This window comes from Herpailurus yagouaroundi, unplaced genomic scaffold (assembly GCF_014898765.1).
Source record: "Herpailurus yagouaroundi ecotype Mexico unplaced genomic scaffold, PumYag 191, whole genome shotgun sequence".
Taxonomy (NCBI): Eukaryota; Metazoa; Chordata; class Mammalia; order Carnivora; family Felidae; genus Herpailurus; species Herpailurus yagouaroundi.
Window position 1 is genome coordinate 8990666 of NW_024412422.1, and position 25641 is coordinate 9016306.

The following is a 25641-nucleotide window of genomic DNA, read 5'->3' on the forward strand; positions in this document are numbered from 1 at the left end:
TTCTTTCTTTCTTTCTTTCTTTCTTTCTTTCTTTCTTTCTTTCTTTCATCATTAGTAAGTAAAATCTATCCCTCGCCCCTGCCAGGAAAGAAGCCAAAAAAATAAGAGGGAAGCAAGCAAAATCATAAATATGCTGAGTCTGAGCTTTTCATAGCAACAGGAACAAAGACTTTGTGGGCCTTTTCTTCACACTTGGAAAAAAAATTCTCACATACACAAAAGTACACTGATTATTATATCAAGTGCCTGTGTGCTTAACACACAGAAAAAAACAACAACACAGATTAACCTGTGGTCATACCTGCTGCAAAGCTTTTCTTAAATAGCAGAAGCAAAATATTATAAAGGTAAAGTGGTTTCCCCTTTTCTGATACCATACCTCCTGTCTCTTCCTCTCCTCAAATATAACCACTATCAGAAATTTGGCAAATATCTGCCGCCCAGTTTTATACTTTTATGAAAAACACACTTCTCTAGAAGTGATACAAAATATGAGTTTGTGGGGGTTTAAAACTTTTTTTATGTTTATTTATTTTGGGGGGGAGAGAGAGAGCGCGTGCACACACACACGCGCACACACACACAGAGGTGGCGGAGGGGGAGAGGGAGAGAGAGAATCCCAAGCAGGCTCTGCACTGTCATGGCAGAGCCTGACACAGGGCTCGATCTCACGCACTGTGAGATCTCACGACCTGAGCTGAAATCAAGAGTGGGACACTTAAAAGACTGAACCACCCAGGCGCCCCTGTGGCTTTTTTGTTTTTTACTTTGCATGAATCTTATACTGTGCATATAGTTCTACGATTTGCTTTTTTCCCCCTCAACATCATCTTTCTGACAGTTGTGTTCAATTTGTTTTGATACATAGATATAATCTATAATTGCAAATATTGTAAATATATTTCACTCATCCTGATTGCTACACAGCAGTTTATTATATAATAATAATTGTAGCTAATTCATGCATAGCACTTTCCAGGTGCCAAGCAGTCTACTTAATGAATTCAGTAAATGAGATTTTCTCTTAAGATGTATTTATTTTAGAGAGAGAGAGAGCAAGCAGGGAAGGGGCAGACGGAGGCGGGGGACACAAGGTCCGAAGTGGGCTCTGTGCTGTCATCACAGAGCCCGACGCGGGGCTCGAACTCACACCCCGTGAGATCATGACCTGAGCTCAAGTGGGACGATCAACCAACTGAGACAGCCAGGCGCCCCAATGAATTTTTCTTCCTTTTCAAATTTTTATTTAAATTCTTTAGTTAACATATGGCGGTTTCAGGAGTAGAATTCAGCATCTTATCAGTTACATATAACACCCAGTGCTCATCACAAGTGCCCTCCTTAATGCCCGTCACCCGTCTAGCCCATCCCCCACCCATTTCCCTCCATTAACCCTGTTTGTTCTCTCTTGTTAAGAGTCTCCTATGATTTGTTTCCCTCTCTGTCTTCATTAAGTGAATTTATTTAATGAATTCTCCCACCTATAGGTGCTATTGTTGCCTCCTCGTTACTTAGAGAAGAAAACTGAGGCCTCCAGATGGAGCGCCTTGGCTGACTCAGTTGGTAAATCAAGACCCTCGATCTCGGGGTCATGAGTTCAAGCCTCACATTGGGTGTAGAGATCATTTTTAAAAAATTCTCCAAAAAAACCAAACCAAAACAAAACAAAAAACTGAGGCATACGGAATTAAGTAACCAGCCCAAGGTCACCTTCTCTGCTGACCGACATCTAGATTTTTCCCTGTTTTTTTTTCACCGTGATAAACAATGATGCAGTGAACATCTTTGTGCCTGCTTCGTCACGGATGCCGGTTAGTATTCTCTGGGCAAGAGTTTCCAGCAAGCAGATACCCCAAGGAATTGCTGACCTTGAGAGTAAATACGTGGCGGATTTTCACTAAACATTTGCGATGTCACACTGGCAGGTGTGATCTTGGGCAGCCTTCACCTTGCGGATCCTTGGTTTCTTCCTCTGTAAAATGGGTTTCCTCAGGGCTGGCTTATAAAGGCTGAGGCAGAGATGAAAAGGGATGTCCAGGGTTCAGCAGGTGGCAGACTGGTGACTGTTACGGTCACTAATAAGAACGTTGCTGTCGCATCGGGCTGTGGGCTATATGTTGGCCAGGTTCTAACCCAGGGTACATTTGCCAAAGTTGAACAGTGATCTTTAGGACCGAACTGGAAAACTCTTCTTGGTTGCGGTCTCCTTTTAAAGGATTGAAAATAAGGAACAGGAATGTCTGTTAAATGTTTTATTTATTTATGTATCTATTTATTTATTTTGAACATTTATTCATTTTTGAGAAAGAGAGACAGACTGCGAGCAGGGGAGGGGCAGAGAGAGAGAGAGAGAGAGAGAGACAGACAAAATCAAAGCAGGTTCCAGGCGCTGAGCTGTCAGCAGCAGAGCCTGACGTGGGGCTCGAACTCACCAACTGTGAGGTCATGACCTGAGACGAAGTCGGAGGCTTCACTGATTGAGCCACCCAAGGGCGCCCCAAATGTTTATATCAAACCACACCAAACAACCCAGAGGGGGCACAATGAAGCAGAGACTCAAAGTACAGAACTGGGCCATCCCGGGCCAGCGGATGGCTGCTGTGTGACCTTAGGCAGACCACTCCACCTTTCTGTTTGTCTATTTCTCCAGATCTCAGGAAAAAATAATTCTGCTTTCTTGCCTTGCAACTTAAGGCTGCTATGAGCAAACATAGATGGGCAGGCGGGGGTGGTGGATTGAATGAATCCTTTTTGAATTACTGAAAATAAAAGATCGGGAGTATATTTGATTTTATTTACTTATTTATTTTAGAGAGAGAGAGGGAGGGAATCTTTTTTTATTTTATTTATTTATTTTTTTAAATTTTTTTAACGTTTATTTATTTATTTATTTATTTTTTCAACGTTTATTTATTTTTGGGACAGAGAGAGACAGAGCATGAACAGGGGAGGGGCAGAGAGAGAGGGAGACACAGAAACAGGCTCCAGGCTCTGAGCCATCAGCCCAGAGCCTGACGCGGGGCTCGAACTCACGGACCGCGAGATCGTGACCTGGCTGAAGTCGGACGCTTAACCGACTGCGCCACCCAGGCGCCCCAACGTTTATTTATTTTTGAGACAGAGAGAGACAGAGCATGAACGGGGGAGGGTCAGAGAGAGGGAGACACAGAATCTGAAACAGGCTCCAGGCTCTGAGCGGTCAGCACAGAGCCCGACGCGGGGCTCGAACTCACAGACCGTGAGATCGTGACCTGAGCTGAAGTCGGACGCTTAACCGACTGAGCCACCCAGGCACCCCGAGAATCTTTTTTTTTTTAAAATATACTTATTTATTTTTGAGAGAGAGAGAGAGAGAGCACAAGCGGGAAAAGGGCAGAGAGAGAGGGAGACACAGGATATGAAGCAGGCTCCAGGCTCTGGGCTGTCAGCACAGAGCCTGATGCAGGGTTTGAGTCCATGAACTGTGAGATTATGATCTGAGAGAGAGAGAGAGAGAGAGAGAGAGAGAGAGAGGATCTTAAGCAGGCTCCGCGTCCAGCACAGAGCCCGATGCAGGTCCCGATCCCATGACCCTGGGATCGCGAACTGAGCTGAAATCAAGAGTCAGATGCTAAGCCATCCAGGCATCCCTGGAGTATATTTAAAGACATTATTTTCTGTACCTTAGGTTTGGCCGGGCCCCCAGAAGCCATTTTCCCGTTGCGTACATATCTAAAACGTTTCAGAAAATGTTATCTTCACTTCTGAAATTCGCTTTCCTTAGGAGATAGAGAGAACACGTTAGATCAGTGCGCTATGGAGTTCTTTCTCATTGCCGTACCAACCTCTGGCTCAGGAAGACGTTAAGGCTTTGTCTCCCCACTTACACTGAGGTGGCCGAAAGATGCTGGGCAGGAGAAGGTACCCAGACCGCAGCTCAGTCCGTTGTTTGGCCAACAGTTGATGGAATTCAATTAGTTTTCCAAACCAGGTGGCTGATGGAATTCAGTCCCTTGTCTTCCCGCCCCCTCGGCGAGGACGTTACCCCCCCCCCACCTCGTTGTGTTTAAGATTTCTTCAGTCGGTTATCAGCTAAATTCAGCTTCTTTTTTATGTCAAAAATAGCTCACTGGTAGCTTGAGTAAAGCCAACTGGCACCTCTTCAAACTGGTTTGTCTGAGTCTTCCGAGCCACAGGAAACGCTCCGGCCCTGTTCCTAGCTGGGACGGCACTGATGGCATTGACGTTGGTTGGAGTGGGGCCATTTTCATTTGCTAATAAAGCCCCAGAAACCACGGTGAAGAACCGGATGAAAGATCCTGGCTGCGGCTGGTTGCCGGGAAACGGTACAGCGCCCCCCCCCCCCCCTCCCGGGGAAGGGAGAGGGTCCAGAAGGAAACTCACCCAGAGAGCCAGAGGTGCTCTCCCAGCCAAGGGCGAGTAGCGTGCTGGCTACCTTACTCCTCCAGGAGGATGGTGTGGGAAAAACAGGGCTGCAAAGAAACAGGGGGTGGGTGAGAGAGAGAGAGAGAGAGAGAGATCGAAAGCAAGGAGGAGGAGGGAATACAAGTGTTTTCCTTGCGTAAATCAGCTGGGAGATGAATGGAGAATGGGTGTCCTTGAAACACAAATGACTCTGGGCGGGGGGCGGGGCACTACATAGGTTATTGTTACTGTTATTGTTATTGTGGTGGGTATTTTTGGAGGATACAATTTCGCCCAGGACAGGCTTTTGCTTACTTGTCAAGAACCTCACGGGCCAGGCACTGATGAGGCAACTGAGGCTCAGAGTGGTTGTAAGATAGGTTTTACGGAGATGCGTGTATGGGTGTCCAGCTGACAGGGGGTGGCTCTGTGATGTGCTTGTATGAATTTGCAGATCGGGGAAGTCACTCCTTCCCAAAGTTCGGTCATTGTCAAACTCACTCAGGATTTTTGCCATTTTCAAGCACCGTCCATTCAATTTTCTTTCTTTCTTTCTTTCTTTCTTTCTTTCTTTCTTTCTTAATTCTTTCTTTCTTCTCCACTTTTCTAAACCTGAATATCCACTTTGGTCTCATCCTCAGCAATCACGAATTTGGTGGGTTGGTCTATTTTTTTTTCAATAATAATCATTTTTTAAAAACGTTTTATTTATTTTTGAGAGAGAGAGAGCAAGTGGGGGAGGGGCAGAGAGAGAGGGGGACAGAGGATCCAAAGCAGGCTCCCCGCTGACAGCGGTGAGCCTGATGCGGGGCTCGAACCCGCGAACCACGAGATTATGACCTGGGATGACCCATCAGATGCTCAACCGACTGAGCCACCCAGGCGCCTCTTGAATAATCATTAAAGTGAATATATAAGTATTAACCGTTTCTCCTGAAGTTCGTCTTTGTTGTACCTAAAGTCACGTCGAGAATGGCCACCATTTTTGGGTCAAGGTGAAAAACCCACGGCTTGGTGACCGCCAGATCGGATTTAAACACCAGCGCTCACACTGAGCAGCTGTGTAACTTGGTTTGAGTGAGTGAGCCACTCTGAGCCTCAGTTTCCTCGTCAGTAGAATGGGGCTAATAGTGTCATCCTTATGGGGCTATTGGGAAGGATGAAATGAGACAAGGCCTGTAAAATGTGTGCACAGTGCCTGGCCTGCGAGGTCCTTAACATGTAAGTCAAAACCTGTTAGGGGCTACACTGTGTCCTCCAAAAATTCATATGCTGGATTTCTAACCCCTGGTAGCTCAGAAGGTGCCTGAATTTGGAGAGAAGCCTTTTTTTTTTTTTTTTTTTTTTAATGTTTATTTCTTTTTGAAGGAGAGAGAGACAGAGCATGAGTTGGGGAGGGGCAGAGAGAGAGGGAGACACAGAGACACAGAATCTGAAACAGGCTCCAGGCTCTGAGCCGTCAGCATAGAGCCTGACGCAGGGCTCGAACTCATGAGCCAAAGTCGGAGGCTTAACCGACTGCACCGCCCCGGGTGCCCCAGAGATAAGTCTTTCAAAGAGGTAATTCAGGTAAAATGAGATTATTCAGGTGGGCCCAGGGCGTGATGCCTGGTTCCCCGGGAAGAAGAGGTTAGGACATAGGCACAAACACACGGACAGGGGCGACACCACGACGACCAGGGAGAGGGAGACCATCCACAAGCCAAGGAGAGAGGACTCAGAACGAACCAAAGCTTGCCAACACCTTGGCCTTGGCCTTCCAGCCTCCAGAGCTGTGGGAAAATAAACTTCTGCCGTTTCAGCCCTACAGTAGGTGGTTAGGGTGGCTCTGGCCTACGAGTCTCAAGCAGACAGAATATAAACGCGCGGAATACAAATGGTCCCGGTGATTAGCCATCTACACGCATGGACCCAGGCTCTATTTCGATTCAAGGTGATGACGCAAACCACAAGAAATAATAGCGGGAACTAGAGTGAGGCTGCGCCTTCTTGGCACTTTCATCGGAATGCTGTCATCCAGGAATGTGGTTATCGCACGAGGAGGGTGACTAAGCTCCAGGGATTCGAACCCCCTGTGATCTTTAGGTACAGATCCTAGGCCTCGGTGAACCGCAATCATTTTTCAGCAGGGTGACGCGTGCTAAGGAGCTTCTGGACCGGATTTACCATTCGAGACTCCGTGTGTGTTGTCAGATGTTTCCAATGGTCTCACAGGCCCGCGGAAGGGATGCTCATCTAAGAATGTCTTTCCAGCTATTCTCTCTTGGTGCGCGTCACTCAGCCCCCACCTCACCACCATATGCCCTTCCCGTCGCCGACGAGACTACTTATATGATTTAATGAAGTCCCAAAACGTTTACTGATGATTATCACGTACCAGTGTTAACACACGCCAGCCCCCACAAGCTAGGGTGTGCAGTTGGCAAGCTAGGGTATGCAGTTGGCGAGCTAGGGTATGCAGTTGGCGAGCTAGGGTATGCAGCTGGCAGGCTAGGGTATGCAGCTGGCGGGCTAGGGTATGCAGCTGGCGGGCTAGGGTATGCAGCTGGCGAGCTAGGGTGTGCAGTTGGCGAGCTAGGGTGTGCAGTTGGCGAGCTAGGGTATGCAGTTGGCAGGCTAGGGTATGCAGCTGGCAAGCTAGGGTATGCAGTTGGCAAGCTAGGGTATGCAGTTGGCGTATACCTTTCCTCACCCAGGTGGATGCGTCCGGGCGTGATCCCCATGGAAACAGTCACCAATGAAGGAGGGTGCACTTGGCCCCTTCAGGCCACGGTGAGATGAGATTTTGGATGGGAGGAGAGGTTGAGAAAATTCAGATGGCATTGTATTGTGACTGTCACCTGTCCGTTTTATTAGACCATCGTGAGACCATTAAGAGTGGGGGCTGGGTCTTACCCCCTGCTGTATACCTGTTGCCCAGCATGGAGCCCGCAACAGAGTGGTCATACGATATAACGTAGCAGTAATTGTCGGGACCCGTGTGATTCTCCACTCACTTCGCTTAATGGCTGGCATAAGCAAACACATTTAAAAGGGGCGTATTTCATTGGCCCATTAAACTGGGAAGTTCCAGGGCATGTCGGTTTCAGGCAGATGTGGATCAAGGACCTCAGTAATGCGTCCGTGCTCAAATAGGTTTTGGTATCTCCAGCGATGTATTCGTATGTACCTCTATTTACCTCTCCATGTGGGTAGATTCCACCCTTTCCTTTGAAAAGAAGGACCTGCAGGTTCCTTTCCAGACCGCCATTTGAGAGAGAGCTAGCGATGATGTGGTTGACACTGAGTTGTGCAAGCCCCCCAGTCGTTTGTGGCGGATCGGCATGACAATGAGCTTCTTGAGGACAGAGATGCTTAGGGATTTGGGTCACTGCTGTAACATCAGCTCCAAGAATAGTGCTGGGCACACAGTAGGCACTCAGCCAATATTTATTTAAATCACAAGCCCCTGGGGGGCCCTGGGGAACTCAGTTGGTTAAGCGTCCCACTCTGGATTTCGGTCCAGGTCATGATCTCACAGTTCGTGAGATCGAGTCCCACGTCAGGCTCCGAGCTGGCAGTGCAGAGCCTGCTTGGGATTCTCTCTCCCTTTCTCTGCCCCCCCCCAATAAATAAATAAACATTAAAAAAAATTTTACAAGCCCCTGTTGGGTGGCCTTGGAGGTTGAGTTTAGAATAATGCGGGGTTAGAACTTTAAATGAGTTCCAAGTACAGCTCAGATGTACATCTATGAAATGTCTTTTGGTGGGTCCAGAGAAATGGATGGAAAAGAAAACTCTCAGCCTTACACCTGTGGGACAACAACTGAGTGCCAACCTTTGAGCTAAAGGTGGGGAGGTGTTATGGAAAATAAATTAACTAGCTAAAAATGGGGGGGGGGGCGGGTGTTAAAGAATAGCCATGAAGTAAGGCTTGGCAAATTCAGTCCCATAGACTCCTTGGTCTGATTCGCCACTTGGGATTTCGATTGTACCCAATTTTGTAGCAATCGTGCTCATCCGAGATGCCAGGCACTCCCAGCCTTATGTGTAACCCCTGCGTTAGCCCTACAAGCGGGATATTCCCTGCTTCATCTCAGATAAAGCCGTGGAGGCTGAGGAACAACCTATTCAGGACCGGTTTTCTTTTCCTCTTCGAGGCCAGACCACGTTGTTGTGGGTTAAGGGAAGCAGGTTTGCTCAGTTCTACACATGGACCACAGAGAGGAAGGACGGTAATTTTGTTACATCTGGTAGCCCTCTGTCAATGGTGTGTTAAGTGTTATACATGAATATCTTATTTAATCCACCTGGCAGTCCTGGAAGGGAGGTATTAGCGTGTCTATTTTGCAGAAGAGGAAACTGAGGCACAGAGAAGTTTAGTAACTTACCCGTGGTCACCCAAGTCGGCCTGTCTATGCTCTGGACCACGGCACACGAATGCCTTTCACAGGGGATCTGACTACTGAGCTCTCTTGCAAACATGCTTTGGCATTAAGAGTCTCTTTCCCGCCCCTGCCGTCCCTCAACAAGCCCTTGGCCAGGAGGTCCTTGGGTTGTTTTCACATCAACCTCTTGCTATCCGTCTTCCTGTCCCTCTTCCTTAATGTCCATGAAAGGAGACATTAGGTAGCGCATGGTAACATTGCCATATTGGAGTCTAAAGAAATGTCCACTGAATCCATGAGTGGTCACGTGAATGCGCCTTCCAGGCAACTGTCCAGGGCTACTGAGATGTGGAAATCGGGCTGTGGCTGGTGTGAGCGACTGACTCCCAGCTCGACTCTCTGGCCACCCAGCCCCATTTCAGATTTCCCCACTGTGAAGCGAGCCGCTTTGGCTCTCGGGCCACGCTTTGATCTGCCTTCATAATCCGGTGGGAGAAGAACCGTGAAGTCAGCTCCGAGCAAGGCTGCCCCCTTCCTGCTTATGAACCTCCTGGGGGCCTCTTGGTCTACTGGACCCCTCTACTGTTTGCTTTCTTTTTAGGGGTGTGGAAGAGGATAGAGCGCTTTGATAGAAATAAACAGAGACATTTAATATCTGGGGAAAAGAGGATGTTGTCCTTGTGACCTATGCAGGCTGCACAAACATCTTCTTTCGTTAAAATGTAAGTTGCTCCCAGCGCATTACGGATGTCTCACGGGAGATGGGTCAGCACAGATTCACTCACTGTCTCCTCATATAAATCGAGGCACGGGAGTGGGGGGTGGGTGGGTGATAGAACAGCTCAACCGGGGCAGCATATAGCTGTGGTGTCATTAAACAGCACCTAGGTACCTCCGGGTGTTTGTTGAACCCACACCCTCGCTTTTGGGCTTTGACATTTTACGCTCTCAGCTTGGTTCACCGCCCCTTTACAGACACTTCCTTGGGGAATGCTGCACGAGCTGATGTCTCGTCTGGAAGTCGCCTCCTTCCAAAGAAATGTGTCCAACCGTTCCCTCGAGACTGGAGTCGAGCGGCCTGCAACAAATTTTGGGGAATTTGCCCTGCGCAACGGGGCTCTGAGGATAGATGCCATAGTGGACGCGTACATAAGCTGTTGTGCAAAACTGAGATTGAAGGAAGCCTGAAGGGGGAAAAACGGGGCGACAGGAATCACTGACGATTATTGAGCATTCAGTGGGTTGAGGGAATGTAGGTGATATGTATTACTTAGGTGTGAGCAGGTGACACATATTTTTAAAATTTTATTGTTTGGGGGGGAGGGGCAGGAAGAGAGAGAGAGAGAGAGAGAGAGAGAGAGAGAGAGAATCCCAAGATGGCTCCATGCTGTCAGTGCAGAGCCCTAGGTGGGGCTTGATCTCACAAACTGGGAGATCATGACCTGAGCTGAAATCAAGAGTCAGATGCTTAACTGACCGAGGCACCCTGGTGCCCCTGTAGGTGACACATATTATTTAGATAGTCATTTAACTATCTCCTTAATATGATAAGGTGAATCCTGAAATTACTTTTTTTCTAAAATTTTTTAAATGCTTATTTATTTTTGAGAGAGAGAGAGAGAGAGAGAGAGAGCGCGCGCGAGCGTGAGCGGGGGAGGGGCAGAGAGAGAGGGAGACACAGAATCCGAAGCAGGCTCCGGGTTCTGAGCTTGTCAGCACAGAGCCCGACGCGCGGGGCTGAACCCACAAACCCTGAGATTGTGACCTTGGTTCCCCAACCCCCATTCGGATGCTTAACTGACAGCCACCCAGGAGGCCCTGGAGGGAGGTCTTTATGGTGGTAATTAAGTTAAAAGAGGTCATTAGGGCGGGCCCTAATGCAGTATGACTGATATCCATACAAAAAGGGGAAATTTGGACACAGAAACACCACAGAAGGCAAACACCATTGCTGGCACCTTGATTTCAGAGAAGCCTCCAGAACTGGGAAATGATAAATTTCGGTTGTTTGAGCCACTCAGTCCGTGGTGCTTTGTTACAGGAGCCGTAGGAAACTAATCCAGCCTTGGAGAAGGGTCGAGGGCAGTGACTCCTTCAGGGACCACATGTGTGCCTTTGGTGGCCAGGGAGAGTTCAGGGTGACTCATTTCAAACTCCCGTCCCGAGAGCCAGCCAAAGAACACGCCTGATGAGGGTCGGGGTTCTCTTGGCTTGGAAAGACCGCCTTGCGTTTTTACTGGCGCTTCTGGGAGGAAATGCTGTACAAGACGGTCACCGGCATCCACGTGCGCATGGAAAGCATCACAGAGACACGTCTAGGTATCTGCTCATTTGTCGTTACTGGTTAAATATCAGACACTGATCGGGCCCAGTGACTGCACCAAAGTAATCACAACAGCTCACGTTTCCAGATCCCTCGCCTGGTGCTTTTCATCGAGGATCTCCCTAACCCCTCGCAACAATTCCATGAGGGGACGCAGTAATTATCCGCTTTTCACACGCGAGAAAACGGAGGCCCGGAGATGTCAGGGCACTTGCCCCTCTGGGCAGGCTCTTGTCTGGTGGTGATCGCGGCCAGTAGGGTTCCACCCTCGCACCTGCCAGTGGGTAGAAATAGGCCTCTTCCCTGTCTTTCCGGCAAAAGCCCTCTGATTGGATAGAATTTGGACACGTGCCTGTTGCTGAACCAATCATTGTGGTTGACGGCTGGAAGATGCTGATTGGCCGCCTCTGGGGTAAGAGGCGTGAAGAAGGGGGTTATTTCCCAGAGGAAACCAGGGGCCTGGAGCCAGAGGAGGGGGATGCCGCTCTCTGTGGCCCAGCAAGCTGTGCTAGGGAGCACCTTCCCTTGTTTTTCTCCGACGCAGCTCACGGCTGCTGCCTCACTCAGCCCAGGTCTGTGTGTTTATTTATTTATTTTAAACGTTTATTTATCTTTGAGACAGAGAGAGACAGAGCATGAACGGGGGAGGGGCAGAGAGAGAGGGAGACACAGACTCGGAAACAGGCTCCAGGCTCTGAGCCGTCAGCCCAGAGCCCGACGCGGGGCTCGAACTCCCGGACCGCGAGATCGTGACCTGAGCCGAAGTCGGACGCTTAAGCGACCGAGCCACCCAGGTGCCCCAGGTCTGTGTGTTTTTGATGAACCAGGAAGTTGGTTCGATCTCCACCTGGCCTTAAGGAATTCTCCCTCACTCTTTTGTCCACACCAGTCTCCCTGGTTTGAAGCCAGATGCGCCAATGTATTTCTGATGCTTTAAATAACCACCCCTGGGCGTTGAACCCGGGACCTGAAACCGTGCAGCCGGAACCTTAAAACTCCTTTCCTGGGCAAAAACGGGAAGGTGGGGATAGTCGGGGCTGGATTCAGATCGGGGCTGTGTATCAGGTACCTATTGCCACGATAACGCCACGTAACAAGGGAGCACCACGCCGGAGGCTTCTGTGACTCTGGGTTAGCTAGATGGGTCGTCTGCTGGGTGGGGCTCGCGCAGGTGTTTGTGGTCAGTGGCAGCCGAGGTGGCTTTCCTGGTCTGGGCTGGGTTGTCTTACTCACGTAGGGCCCCGGCTGGGACAGCTGGCTAACTTAGCGGTGCGTCTCATCCTCCATCAGGCGAGCCCTGCCTTTGCACGGAGGTGGCAGGGGGACAAGAGAGCAGGAACCCACAAGGTGTCCGTTGTGTTGCTGTGCCATTGGCCTCAGCAGGTTGCAGAGGCCACGTCCGGAGCCGGTGCGGGAGGCAGCCATGCAAAGGTGTGAATACAGGACGGTGCGCTGAATTGGGTCCTTAGGGGCGCCTGGGTGGCTCAGTGGGTTGGGCGTCTGACAGCAGCTCGGGTCATGATCTCATGGGTTCGCGGGTTCGAGCCCCGCGTCGGGCTCCGGGCTGACGGCTCGGAGCCTGGAGCCTGCTTCGGATTCTGGGTCTCCCTCTCTCTCTGCCCCTCCCTCCCTCGTGCTCTCTGCAAAATAAACATTAAAAAAAAAATAAAAATACGTCGGGTCATTAAATGCAATCAAGCTTCCATAAGCTCCCAGTCTCTTCTAGTTTCCTGATGGGGGGGGGCCCCCAGGAAGCAAGCATTGTACCCCAGCTCTCCGAGAAATGGGACACCCTGAATCCCAGCCCCAGGGCCCTGGTCTTCATCGACACCCAAACTAGGACCACAGAGCCAGAGGGTCCGGCCGCATCCAGTCTCTCGGCCGTTCACGGTGGATGTTTCTTCCTGTTCTGGAAGCTGGGGGATGAACAGAGGGGAACCGGGCCTGGAAGTCAATGGTTACGACGGGGTCCTTAGCGGAGTTACAGGGGGTGCTGGAGTAGCACAGGGAGGGCCCCCACCTCACGAATCCTCAAGTCACCAAAGAACGACCGCTGTCTTTCCCCGCCCCTCCCCCCGGGGACTGAGGCCAGGGCTCTCTGGGCCCTTCAGACCAGGCCCTGAGCCGTCCTTACCTCATTCCCCTGCCCTAGCCCTGCGTCCTGTGCCCCAGAAACCTCGGTGTCCTCCAGACGTTTCTCTATATCATTTCTTTTTCCCTCAAAACAACCACCGAGGCTGGTAGTCTTATGAGACCCATTGCACAGTCGGAGACACTGAGGCTGGGGGAGGCGAAGAGGCTTGCTCAGTTCACACGACTCCAAAGAGGCAGGGTCGGGACCTCTGGAGGCCTTTTCCACCCCAGATCTTTGCTGTCTCCTCAACTCCAGCCCCTGTTCCTCCTTGTTCTATAACACGAGAAAGTCCTTCTCCAGGAGCCCACGAGAGAAATGGAGAGATAGGTCTGGAAACACGGGTCTGAGAGAAGCCCGGCACATGTTTCTTCTAAGTGGACATTTCCCTCGGCTTCCTCACGCTGTCCCACGAGGACCCCGGGTCTCCTCCTCCCTGCCCCTGGGAGCCTCCCCACCCCTGTCACCGCCCTGCCCTGAAAAACAGGAGGTCAGAGGGTGGGCGACCGGCCAGCAGGGTCAGCTAGAAACGGTTCTTTCTTTTCTGTCGGTGACGGCCCCGCACCCTGGCTACATAAATCCTTTCTTTTATTTTTATTATTATTATAGCCCAGGGTCTAGCATGGGCCGTAAACGGATTTAAGAGGCTGCTAGAGTATAGGATTTAATATATTTGGCATCATTAAATAGTGGCATAGCAAACCCACTTGGAGAAGTCCGGACCCCTCCCCCGACAGCATCCCTGGTCCCCATCTCCTCTCGCCCACCCCCCGATCCCGCAAAAGTCCTCCTGACAGAGGTCTCCTGTGAGGCATCCCTCACTGAAGGGAAGGGCAGTGGGGAGCAGGGCAGAGGCCAGAAGGCAGGGAGGGTGTCTGCAGCCCCAGTGGGGAGGGCAGTGGGGACCAATTAGGGACACTTGGGGAGACAGGACAAAGCTTTCTAGATAAGCCTGGTTTTTATCAGCCTATAAAAAGACCACTTTCACTCTACTGGCTCCTTCTCCAGGCTCCTGGGAACAGATAGAAGGGTGGACAAAAGGAAGGCCCAGAGGACAAGGGAGGGATGGGTCGGTGTGGGGGGCACTTGGAGCAGGGGGGGGAAAGAAGCATTTCGGGGCTTCAAGGCTCAGAAAAAGCCAAGAATATGTTGCAGGCTTTATTCCACCCGTAAACTTCCCACCCTTCAGACATCTATCCTTATTTGAAAAATTTTTTTAACGTTTATTCATTTTTTTGATAGAGAGAGCGCGAGTGGGGGAGGGGCAGAGAGAGCGGGAGACACAGAATCCCAAGCGGACTCCGGGCTCCGAGCGGTCAGCACAGAGCCCGACGCGGGGCTCGAACTCACGGACCGCGAGATCGTGACCTGAGCCGAAGTCGGACGCTCAACCGACTGAGCCACCCAGGCGCCCCATCCTTATTTTATGGCACGGAGCAGACAGTCCTGTGCCCTTCACTGATACCTTGTATATTTTCTGTCTATGCCTCCGCATCTTTGACCCTGGGTCTGCTTAATACCTTCATATACTTTACTCAGCAAGTATTTATCTAGCATCGACTATGTGAATGGGATGGGCGCCGTGATCTCTGTCCTCAGCAGCTTAGAGTCTAAGGTGAAGACAGATAATGAACAGGCACATAACAAAAATGATAGGAGGCATAACCTTGAGCCAGCTGGGGGCAGAGGGAATAGTGTGTGCAAAGGCCCTGAGGGAATAGCATGTGCAAAGGCCCTGCGGTGGAAACAAAGTTTGGTACAAATGAAGAACAAAGAAGAAGGGGGATGGAATGTGGAGGAAGAAAGGGGGCCAGGAGGTGAGGTGAGAGGGGCAGGCAGGGGTAGGCTCGTGCAAGGCCTTAAATATATGAGGAGCTGGTGTTTTATCCTCAGACTTTCTTTTAATGTTTATTTGTTTTTGAGAGAGAGAGCGAGAGCATGCGTGTGCAAGTGGAGAGGGGCAGAGAGAAGGGGGGGGGGGACAGAGGATCTGAAGTGGGCTCCGAGCTGCCGGCAGAGAGCCTGACGCGGGGCTCGAACCGTGAGATGGTGACCTGAGCCGAAGTCGGACGCTTAACTGACTGAGCCACCCGGGAGCCCCCGATCCTCGGTTTCCCCACATGTAAAATTAGCGCTGGACTAGTTAGCAGGAAGGGCCCACTAGAGAGGGTCCAAAGGGCGGGACCATGATGGGTCTGTGGCAAAGCCCTTGGGGGCTCTGCGGAGGGTGGCTGGGAAAGAGGCGGGTTGCAGATGGGTTTCTCCCCCCCCCCCCCCCCAACCCGCCCGCTTCAAGACCTGCCCGTCCTTCCTCCTCCGGAACTGGTGACCGCAGCTTGGGTTGGGCTGTTGGATCAAGGGCTCCCTCCAGTGGAGCCTCCCCAGGCCTCAGAGAATGATTCACGGTGGTGCCCACCCAAGTATGTCTTCCGGTCGGGGGGGTGGGGGCAGCCTCTGAGTGCTCCCGTTTTGGAGACCGAGAACGACCGCAGTAGAGACGCGAGGGTCCAGGCTGCGGGGCGGGGAAAGCGGGTGGGCTGTGGACGTGGGGACCGGGTGCAAATCCTGGTCGAGCGGAGGTAAAATGCGTCTGTGGGTGAGAGTGGGCGCGCCCCGGGCCCCGCGGGCTGGTGTGTGTGACTCAGGGGGGAAGGACTGCCATCGCGCGTGTGGCTTTCTGGGCGCGACCGTGGGCCCCGTTTGCCGTCGTACGTGCGGCTGAGTTCACGTCCGCGCAGGGGCAGACGTGCACTCGCGGGGGGTGGTGGGTGACCGACCACGAGCATGTGTGTGTGCGTGGCAACGAGCGGGAGACTGGGCCCGTGTGACGGAACAGGCGTGTGTGTGTGCGTGTGAGATGGAACCGGTGAGGATGTGCACGTGAATGTGACGAGGGCCATGTGTGCGTGCGACCGTCGCTGGCCCCAGGTGCGAGGCGGTTGGCTCTGCCCGCCGTGATCGTGTGTGTGTGTGTGTGTGTGTGTGTGCGCGCTGTGAGTGACTCCCAAGTGGCCGGGCCTGGGACACCTTACGTGTGACCTCTTGAAGACTGCATACCCTACCAGTGAGTGGCATCACTGAGGGGCCAGGCCACTGGGCTTGGGGGAAAGCTGAATCCCCCCCGGGCACCATGGAGCAGAAGTGGCTTTTAGGGCCAGAAACTACGTTTAGGGCTGGAGGGGGATGGGGCCATTAGAAGGCCTGGCTCAGAACCCAGGGTGAGCGCTGTGCTCCTGCCCCAGGCCCCCAGGCCCCCAGGCCCGCAGGCCCCCAGGCCCGGGAGGGTTTGGGCAAGCCACCCTGCCACCCTTCCAGTGCGCCCCGGTGTCCTCAGGGCTATGCCCGGTTCCCAGGAAACGCCTGTGGGATTTGCTTCCAAATATAGACTCTGGTGGCCCAGCCACCTTGTGGCCGGGCCCCTCTGGCCTCCTGACGGAACTTCAGCTGCTTTTCAGGGGGCCCAGGCCCGCAGGCCTCCACTTAGAGCTGTTGGTAAAAATAATAATCATAAAAGTGGTCAATAAAAATGGAGGGGAGCTGAACGTCGCCTGGGTTATGGGCCCAGGACACCACTTGACCCGTCGTGATGTTTGACACAACAGCAGAGAGATACGCACGCTTTCTCCTCAAGTGACACACGGTCGTGCAGAGAGACTGGAGGGTGACGTCCTATTCAGTCACACGGAGGGAGACACACAGCCCATGCCCCCAGGTGGACCCCCGAACCTCCAGCTTTGCTCCAGGAGGTGGAGCCTGGGAAGGGGGTCGGGAATTCAGGAGGATCCGTCCTGGGTCCTGGCCGTCCTGGCCGTCCTGGCCGGTGCTCAGATTCAGGTGCTCTGGGGTCAGGCCCTCACTCCCGGGTCCTGGGCACTCACCAAGATGCACCAGGAGCCCGCAAATGGGGCCCCTGGGAAAGCTGTTGGTGGCGAGGACCTGGCCTCTGAGTGGTCTGGGAGGAACTGGGAACGACCCAGTCTGTCTGCCGGCATCCTGGGGTGGGGGAGACAGGGGGGTCTGGAGAGGCGGCAATCTCCCAGACAGCCAATTGTGCAGGGGGGCGGGAAGACTCAGTCCCTGGACAGCCAAGGGGCCGGCAGGTGCCAGGTGGAGGAAACTGAAGAGTGACAGCTGGAGAGCGGGGACCCCCTGAGCCTCCCTTTGGGGCGCTCCTCTCAGGCTTTGGCTCTCCAAGTCCCTACCTTCGAGAGAAGTCCTTCCCTTCCTGACTTGCGGCAGCCAGCGCTGCACCAGGGGCTTGCCTGGGAGGAGTGGGCACAGGGGCAAGCAGGTGGCAAGAAGAAGGAGGAAAAGCGAAAGGCCACCTCTGGGGAGGCCTCAGGACTGACATCAGGTCTCGGGGTCTGGGATCTGGAGCCCCTGAAAGGGCTTGGGACCTTCCTGAGACCCGCCGGTGGGACCCCGGAGGTGCGGGACTCTGTGGACGCCCAGGGGTGCAGCGGGGAAGATGCATAGAGGGAAGGGAGGGCGGAGCGTCTGGGAGGGGAACCCAGGCAGCTGCGGTCCCCGCGCCCTTGCCTTCGAGGGGCGCCCTTGGCCGCCCCGGACTCGCGGGCGCCGCTTCGTGTGCACTGGGGAAGCGACTGGGGTTCCCTTTCGGGCTCCAGCTGAAAGCACAGAGCCTAGACACTGGCGAGGAGCTGAGTGCATTTCGGCAAAGGCTGTGTGACCCGAGCAAGCCTTCACCCTCTCTGAACCTAATTCTTCGTTTTCGTTTTTTTTTTTTTTTTTAAACGAAGTCGTGCTCATCTCTTCCCCTTCCCACTCCCCCATATCCCGCGCACCCCTATTTGCCTCCAGTGGGTCCTGGCTTGAGGCTATGGGGCCACGGTCTGGGGACAGAACAGGACGGAGAACAGAATGCTGAGGTTTAAGGAGGAGACTGTCCGCACCTCTACGTGCTCTCTCTTCCACCCTGCTCAGTTCTGGGGAACCTGGGTCTGATGCCCACACAGACCCTCTTCTGCTTCCTCCGAGGGAGGGAGGAGAGAGGGTGGAGACGTGCCGGAGATCAGAGCCATTACCCCAAAGGCTAAGCCTTCCGCAGCCGCCTTAGTTTGACTGCATGTGTTTTCAGATGCGTCAAAATGCTCCCACAACGTAAAGGGCCTCCTCCCTTCCCCCTGTCTCGTAAGAGAGTTGCTCCCGGCTTCTGGAGTCACACTGCCTGGGTTCAAATCCCACCAGAGGGACGCTGTGGCCAGACCCCCAGGAGTCACCTCCTCACTGAGCTTTTCAGAGATAATGTGTGAGTGAAACCACCTTACGACAGCTCCTGGCCTGCTGTAAATGTTAGCTACTGTCAACACCTCAAATGCTAGATTTTTGAGCCTCAAATACCCACATTTTTCTCATCGTGGCTACGGGACAGGGGCGGTGGGGGGGGGGGGACTCGAGCAGGACTTTTCTGAAAATATTAACACAAGATGCTGGAGAGGAAAGAGAGGCAGCCGCCTGGGGCTCAGCCTGGAAAGGGGCGGATGGGGGCACTGACGAGCCAGCCAGGAACTTTGGGGGACATTAGATGCCCCCCGTGGAAGCTGAGAGACAGGAGTTAAGTTTTGTCTTTCCTGACCAGCCTGGAGACGGGTGGCGTCCCCTGCAGAGAGCGAACCAAGAAGGGAGGACCCCAGAGGAGGAGTCACCGAGACCCAAACCCACGGCCCTAGGTCTCAGCCGCCCCCCCCCCCCCACAGGCCTGCAGTGCTTCTCCTTGAGGCCTTCTCTCTCCCTCTAGCTCCCTCCATGGCCTCCAAGCCGGTCAGTGCCCTGGATCTTTCTCGGAGCTTGCTGCCTGAAAAATGGAGCCGGAAAAGTCGCCTGTATCGTGCACTGCCCACCCCCAGAAGAAAGATGGGTATTTCCCGCTGCAGGTTCAAGCAGAAAGCAATGCAGGCCAACGTGCTATTTTAATGTTGTTTATATTACACCCACAATGGAAACTGTTCCCTCTAAAAGGAGTATAATGTATTCTTTCTCTCAGTAAGGCCTTGCCCACACGAAAGCCACAAATTTCTAGTTCCTGACTTTCCTCCTTCCACTGAGACGTTAATCCAGGCAGGCGAAAGGGTGGTGTGCATGTATGCGGGGACCCTCGAAAGCAGAGATCGGGGTGAATAGTATATGCGAAGAGACAGAGACTCAGCACTCCTGGTCGCTGACCCGGTCCCAGGTCGCCGGCTGAAAATCTGGGCTTGAGGGCTTGGGCGAAAGCATCCCTGTACGCACCCCTCGGAGGTCACGGTCGTCAACTCCAAGTGGGGGCTTTTGCTCCAGACCTGGGCCCACCCGCAAAGACGGCACTAAATCTCGATTTTTCTCCTCCGTTTCCAAAAGGGGGTGGTTTTTCAATCCCTGCCGTGTTGAATCTGTGGAGGAGGCTCCGGAAAGCCAAGAGCCCCAGAGTGATGGGTGGGAGAAGAACCTCGAAGACCTCGGAACGTCCAGATGGTCCTGCGGGTGCCCCATTGTTGAGAGTGTGGACGGGACTCCTGGGTCGCCATGGCGACCAGGAAGACAAGCCCAACCCCCCCCCCAAAACGGTCGCCAGGAAGTTTTCTTTGCCACCAACCTCTCTCTGTTGCACCCCACGAAAGCCGTGGTCAGTTTCACCCCAGGGTTTTCCGGGTGTGATGGCGCGGCAGCAGCTAGGCGTCTGGAGGCCCCTGCTTCCGGATCCTTCTGTCGAGGCTGCCCCCAAAGACCAGAAACCCAGCACCAGGAGGCCAGGGGGGACCCGCTGCGGCGCTCAAGGCCCCGGGGCTGAAAGGGAAGAAAAATTAGAGGTCTTGACCAAGCAATCGTTTTGGTGACGGATCCTTCCAGTTTGGGGTCTGGCCCCCCCTTGTCACCCCGCACCCCCACACGCGTCCCTTCACCTCCTCAAGGTCATTATTGGAGTTTTCACTCGCAGCTCCCCGGCGGCGCAGCGTGGCCACTCTGTCCTTCACCCCCACCTCCCCTGCACCGGGTGCCGAGCTCCTCCCGGGGCTGGGGCCTGTGGCCGCTGCCCTGGCAAGTTTCTCGGCCAAAGAGAGAAGCAAGGGATGTGAGGTGTTGCCATGCAGATGATCAAACTGGCTGTTCCAGGGTCAGTAAAACAACGGTTTAGGTTCTCTTGACCCAGGTAGGTCCAAGTCTGAAAGCCGGGTCAAGACCTCAGGGATTTCCAAAATCACTGGCCTGGCTCATTTTGGCTCTAAAGTCAATGTTGCCTAATCACTGGCTTGACTAGGAGGTACTAGCTGCACTTTCTTAAAGGGGTGTGTGTGTGTGTGGGGGGGGTGTTAGGGTCCCAACTACTATCTCCTTTGTTTGCTTTGCGGCTCCGAGTTCTGCCTCTGCAGCGTAGACAGGAACCATGCCCCTTCCCCCCTAAAGAAAGCGCTTTATGAAACATCAGACTGAGTCCTCTCGGCGTGGACGTCTTGCTCTGTGAGGCCCGGGCTGGCTGGAAGGAGGCCCACGGGCAGCCAGCACCGGAGTCGTGGTTTCGTCTCTGGTTTTGAATCCGGCCCTTTGAGCAAGCTTAACACGTGTGGATTTAATTTCCCTTTCTTTCTCGCTTTCTTTTCTCCCCCCCTCCCTTGTGAGGGACTAAGAAAAATAGTCTGCCTTGTCGACAGCACGACACCGTTCCCTTTGCCAAAGAAAATTTGTCTTTCCAGAGCCCTGGAGAGCAGCGGGTTCCCAAGTTTCCACAGCACCCTCCGGTTGAGGGAGGGGGGTATCCAGACAGGCTCCCCGCCAGACCTGGAGGTATTAGCCCGAGTCTCTATCTTACTGGGTCAGAGCCCTGGAATTTAGTATATATTTCCCCCATGGCTTTTGGGGCTGTGGGCACATGCTGACTGCACGGGGTGGGGTGGGGGGCTTTCTACAGGTTCTAGGCTGCAGGGACAGATGGAGTTCTCAGGCGCAGTGCAGCCCACTGGGGTAAGAGGGGGTTCCAGGCCCCCCTCAGTTCGAGACTCACCTTTCTCCTCCACTGAAGACTGCTTAAATTGGAGGGGCCAGAACAAGATGCCCCTTTTACACCCCAATCACCTTCTCTGCTCCTTGGGAGCTTGCAAATCTCTAGCATCGAGATCTCACCTTCTAGATCTCCTTTTATTGCCCTGATGGGGTGGGGCGGGGGGCTTCATCCGCCAAATTTGGGGGAGCGGTGGGGGGGGGGAATGTTTCCAAAGCACAGGGAAGAACAACCTGGATAAGAGCAGTGGCAGTAATAATTCTCGGTGAAAATATTGGAGGAGAATATGGGATATTAAAATAATAGCCACAGCCAGTATGCTCCCCAGATGCTTCCGGTCAGAAGGGAAGAAAGGCAGGAATGGGCTAAAACACGGGGAAGGGAGATACCGCGAGGTCCTGGAAAAGAGACAGCAGAGCCAGATTTAACTAGGCGAGAGGGGAAATGACCCCCTGAGAAAACGAGGGAATTTCTCCCCTGTAGACCGACTGCCTTTTTTTGCAAAATGAGTCGGCCCAACTTTGGTTTGTCGTTATCTGTCGTTGCTGGAATCCTTCCTCATTTTCCCAGCCTTTTCTACTCTTCCCCCTCCCGTTTTGACTCCGGTAGAGACGAGACCCGAGTCAGGCAGGGACGCGTTGGAAAAAAAAAAAAAAAAAAAAAGCGGAAAAGATGGTGTCTTCCTAAGCCAGGTCATTTTTTTGAGAGGAAAGGGACGGTGGTCTGTCTTTCCTTCAGAAACACTCAACTTTCCTAAAACAGAGAGGCAGGAGCGAGAAAGGAGCAACAGCGGTCTCCCCTTGTTGGTTTTGTTTCGGGCTTTTTTTTTTCTTTTTTTTTTTTTAAGTGGGACCCTCTACTCCTCTACCCACGGTGATATTAAAAACAGGGCCAGACGTTTGCAAAATTGAGGAAAATGCATTTGGCGGGGTGGGCGCGGGGGGCGGTGGAGACCGTGCCGGGAGCAGGTCGAGGAAAGCGCGCGGATCCTCCCGAAGAGGGAAGGGAGGCTGCTTGGGGCGGCCGCTCTTTGGAACTTAACCGCCCAACGACCGGGGGAAAGAATGGAGATGCTCAAAACTGGGGGAGGTCTTTAGTGTATGCGGTCCGCGCTCCGGGCCTCCCCAGTGTCTGGGACAGCGGGTCCCGGAAGCCGCGGCTGCGGGATCCTTTGCGAGCGCGTCCGAGGGGCTGCGGGGACCCGCGCCGGGAACGCGGGGGAAGGGAGCCACAAGGAGAGGAGCTCTCGCCCAGCTCAGAGCTTCGCCTTCTCCTCCCAGCTCCGGCGGGGCCCAGGCCTCCGTTTCCGGCCCATCTAAGCCTGGAGATCAAATGGGAACCCATCCGCAGGCCTCGGGCGAAGGGTTTCGGCTTGCACGCTGGGCAACTGGGAGCAAACGCTTCGCCCCCAAGGGCCTCGGACTGGGGAAAAGATAATAGCTAGTAATCTGGGAAACGAAAGAGAATCCGGGGGAAGTCACTGCGGCCTGGCCCAGAGGAGAGACGCGGGTCCTGCTGGCTGGATACAGCTGAGTCTGCGGCCCGGCCGGCCCCGGGCGCCCGCGTCCAGCGCTGGAAACCACGGCCCGTTCTCCCCGCGGGCCTGACCTTAGCTCCCGGGGCCGCTCGGTCAGCTGCGTTCCTGACTTTTCGCTGCCGCTCCAGCCCCAGACGGACCGGACCTGGAGACAGGCCGCGCTTCGGAAAGCCAGGGGGGCTAGGGGCCAGCGAAACGCGGGATGGAACCCCCGCAGCTGGGGGCAAGGCCAGATCCCGACATCCGCTTCCCTCTGGGCCCCTTGGCGGGGAGCTTACCCTTGCGGAAGGCCCGACGCTCGCTCGCTCGCTCCCGGGCAGGCCTAGCTCTTCCCTCGGCGCCGCCGGGGGCGTCTACGCAGTACGTGTTCCCAACTGCACCCAGCGCGTTTCCAGCTGCGCGCGAAAGCTCGAGCGCATATCCCTCCACGGGGCGCTTAGGAGTTATGCCCATTGAGGAGACCAAGAATAATGATAATCGTTATTCCAGAACAAGACAGAGCGCCTCACCCTTTGCAGGCCCGGTCGCTGTACTTTTTCTGTGCAGAAAGCACCCCCTCTACCCCGACCCCTGCACCTACTCGCACCCCGCCCCCGCCGGGCCGCGCTGGGACGAGTTGCGTCCCCGGACCCGGCTAGAGGTGCTCCCGCAGAATGGACTTTTTCTCGGTAAGATACATTGCGGACGACCCTCTTTCTTCCCTCCAACGCCCTGGTCTCATTTCCTCTGCGCGATAACCCGGTAATTACTTGTATGCAGGTCTGCGAGCAGGCACTGAGTTATCGCGTCCCAAACATAACCAGCTAGAGCGGCGCCTGGATATTCGTTTGCCGAGAGCTCCTCCTCGGAAAAAAATAATTTTTAAATAATAAGAGGACTCTCGTGCCTCCTCCAAGGGACTTCGTTCCACCTCGGAACAATTTGATTTCTTCCCAATCGTGGGCTGAGATTGGCTCCCACCTCCCTTCGCCAAGAGCCCCCCTCCCCCTCCCTAAGAAAATCGATCTCGGTTCTATTTGTGCCTGATGTTCGCCACCCCCATTTCCCCCAGAGAGCGCTGGGTTTGTTTATTTCTTTATTTATTCCCGCGGCCCAGGCGTCTGGGACTTGTGGCTGCTCAGACCCGGGGCTGATAGGCGAAGACGGACAGAAATTAACCTCCCGCCGCTGCCCCCCAGTCGAGCGTGACAGCGCGCGCGGGCCGGTTGCGTGACTCGTGACGTCTCCAAGTCCTATAGGTGCAGCGGCTGGTGAGATAGTCCGTATCGCCTGGTTGCCTCTTTATTTTATTGGGGTATGCCTGGTAATAAATAGTAATATTTAATTTGTCGAAGACCACAAACCAGCCTCGAGCTGGGAGGTACCTAGTACTCTTGACAGACGCTGGAAGAAGGCTTGGCCTAAAAGGGGTCTCTTTTGGGGGTCCTTTGCAAAGTCTTCACCTGAACCCCCCCACTCCCCAGCAAGGCGCCACTGCTGGCTTCTGCGCTGGAAAGAAGAGGTGGGATTTTTGGAGGTGAGTGTCCCCTTGGACAGCTATGGGGGGGGGTAGGTTTCTCTCAGCACCTGACCTGCCTCCGGCCCCCTGCCTTCCCGCCCCAACTCAGCCCTGCTGAACCCCCCTCCCAGAGATGCTGTTTTTCACCGTGGAAATGAGAATGCACTCTTTGCATTTCGCCTTGGAGTGTCACCTGGCAAGAACAGATTCCCTTTGGAGGTTTCAAAATCCCAGTTTCTCTTGGTGGCCAGCACAAACTGCACTCCACCGACTAAGTGAGTCTGGCTAGGCAGTTACTTGGGGGAGTTCAGATTTGCCCTCCCGGGAGGGGCCTCCGAATTATTTATGGGAAATTCTTTTATCCGCAAATCTCTGAGAATTTAAAGGGATTGGAGAGGTCTTTCTAGATTTCCCCTTCCTTTTGCCAGAGATGCGGAGATTTAGGCTCATCCTGAAACCACGTTTGTTTTCCATCTTTGGCCAGGGGTCCCCTCCTTAGCAAGCCCAAAGTCCTCTGAGCTGACATTTTGGAAGGGTGAGGGTGTGTTTATAAATAAATAAACCGCCTTGGTGAAAGGTTGTTTGCAAACAAACCTGGAAGGCGGAGTGAGAACCGTAGCAAATGCTGGGCTTGGTCCTTCTCTCCCCCCCACCCAACCCCTTGTAGCCCCACTTTTAGGGATGGACAGTCCACTTTGTAATCTGGCAACGATGTGTTCCACCCAGATGGCCGCTGATCTCTCCAGGGCATTTCTCCCCTCTCGGTGCCTTTCCCCAGACCTTGGCCTGCAGGCCCAAGTCTCGAACCAGAGCCCCCAGAAAAGAATAAGGCGAGGGGGTACAGGAGACGAGGGTGGGAAACTAAGGGAACCCTGACATTTATTCGGAGCCTCAATGGTTGGTGCTCCAGACTGGGTCTGCTCAGGCTAAGACCTGCTCGCTGTGTTTACGCTTCTATTGACCTCTTCAACCCTCAAAATAATACATTTCAGAGACGGGGAGGGCAGGGAGAGGGGCCCAGTGGAGACGAAAACCCCAGCCAGTCTCCAATGACTGTTTGATTATTTTAATAAAACTGGGTACTGCCGCGTACATCTCCAGCCCGGGAGGTCTGGTGGCCCCGGGGGTGGGAGCCCCAGGCAATTTCTTGGCATCTTTGATCTCAGTCCCCATCCCCAATGCACCTTCACCCTGCCTTCACCCTGGAGTCGCTGAGAGCCCGGGTGGTGAGTGGGGAGGGGGAGAGATGTCAGGGCGGCTGTCGGCGGCCAGCCGGGCCAGGCGGGGTCATGCAGCTCTGTCTTGAGGTCAGCGTTGGAGGGAGAACGCGGGCCAGGCTTCAGAGGAGGCGCAAGGCGTGTGTGTGTGTGTGTGTGTGTGTGTGTGTG

The 25641-nt window shown here is 53.7% G+C and overlaps 1 protein-coding gene and 1 long non-coding RNA gene across 3 annotated transcripts in view; one reads left to right on the forward strand and one right to left on the reverse strand.

The window, feature by feature from the left end:
- TBX5 (T-box transcription factor 5) overlaps window positions 1–25641 on the forward strand; it is a 58601-nt gene that overhangs the window by 13301 nt on the left and 19659 nt on the right. Inside the window, exon 1 of one of the 2 annotated variants that reach the window (XM_040443803.1) lies at window positions 24159–24271. The exons of the other annotated variant lie outside the window; for it this stretch is intronic. The gene's annotated coding sequence lies outside the window, so the exon portion shown is untranslated. Of the gene's footprint in view, window positions 1–24158; window positions 24272–25641 lie in introns of those variants that run through there. 2 annotated transcript variants of the gene reach the window in all.
- Window positions 19137–23924, reverse strand: LOC121010297 (uncharacterized). The gene is made up of 3 exons (XR_005781089.1): window positions 23505–23924; window positions 23034–23190; window positions 19137–20008 (listed from the first exon to the last, which is right to left on the reverse strand). It is a non-coding gene; the product is annotated as an uncharacterized LOC121010297 (long non-coding RNA).